Here is a 1,238-nt window from a genome sequence, read left to right on the forward strand (position 1 = left end):
AGAGAGAGAGAGAGAGAGATGATAAATAGTTATATAGTTACATGCTTTTCATACCTTATATGAAAAGGTGGATTGTTTGCCGTAGGAAGACGTGGTAGATTGACTCTGACTGGTTGTGGAACTGTAGCCGCTGTAGCCGCTGGACTTGTGAATCGTCACGATCGGCGGTGGTGCCGGTTTCAGCGGTTGCTCAATAAACCTTCGATCTTAAGGACAAATTACGTGTTACTAAACGGTACAAACGCATAAAATATTTGCGCGTAATTTGTCGTTTTTATATAAATATTGCCTCTCTACACAAGCAAAATCTAGATAAAAAAAAAAACGTAAAAAAAACGGTAATAAGATGTGCGCTCTGCTAGAGATAAAACGAGTAAAACTGAAAAGCTGACCATAAAATAAACGAGAAAGCGTTAATTCAACGTCAAATATTCAACATATCTCATAATGCAAAGAAAAGGAGCACTCATACGATAATTCAAAGGGGATCGTTATTTCTAGGATGTATTTTGATAATTTCGGAGTTCTGGTTATTTAGTTTGGCCACAATATGAAAAAAAGAACCTGTTAAATGTCATAATTCACAAAGAGGATCTCACAAAACACGAATTATGGGAATCTATCGCTTAACTAGGTACTGCTTGTAACAATTTGGGGAGGAGAAGGAGGGGAGGGGAGAATAACAAAGGGGGTAATCTCTGAAAAAGCTCTACCTCCGGAATGTAGGAGGTCGTGTACTAATTTTACTTGCTCCGCCGAATCTGCAGTGCCTACAAATAAACGTTCAATCAGGCTTCGTGAACGAAATCCGGCGTAAATTATTCAAAAGATATCATCGCAATATTGGCAACGAATAAAAGAATTGAAAACTGAAGTGGAGTTCGCAAATTTCTAATTCATGGAATCTGTTCCAAGTATGAAAACACAAAAGTATTGAGAAGTAAGGTCAATAAGAGAAGTGGGTACTTTACAAAATACAAAACATATATAACTTAATTAAAAAATACTTGATTTTTATATCAGGATGTGTTAAAATAAAACATGACATACCTGACACAGTATTCACTTTTCATTGCATTTACCTCACTTATTTTTGTACGCACAGAGATATTAAGAAATATATATTTATATTAAAAAAAATATATATAACGCAATTAAAAAATCCTTGATTTCGGGCACTCGGATAGAGAAATACCTGAGTTATATTAACACGTTAGTTAAGACTGTTGAAGTCAGAG

At 35.1% G+C, this 1,238-nt stretch overlaps 1 long non-coding RNA gene across 1 annotated transcript; it reads right to left on the bottom strand.

Moving 5' to 3' along the window:
* Window positions 1–65: 65 nt before the first annotated feature.
* LOC106747907 lies at window positions 66–817 on the bottom strand. Its single transcript, XR_001374702.1, has 2 exons — window positions 714–817; window positions 66–206 (listed from the first exon to the last, which is right to left on the bottom strand). It is a non-coding gene; the product is annotated as an uncharacterized LOC106747907 (long non-coding RNA).
* Window positions 818–1,238: the final 421 nt, after the last annotated feature.

Source organism: Dinoponera quadriceps, unplaced genomic scaffold, assembly GCF_001313825.1.
Source record: "Dinoponera quadriceps isolate SergipeBrazil2010 unplaced genomic scaffold, ASM131382v1 scaffold2608, whole genome shotgun sequence".
Lineage (NCBI taxonomy): Eukaryota > Metazoa > Arthropoda > Insecta > Hymenoptera > Formicidae > Dinoponera > Dinoponera quadriceps.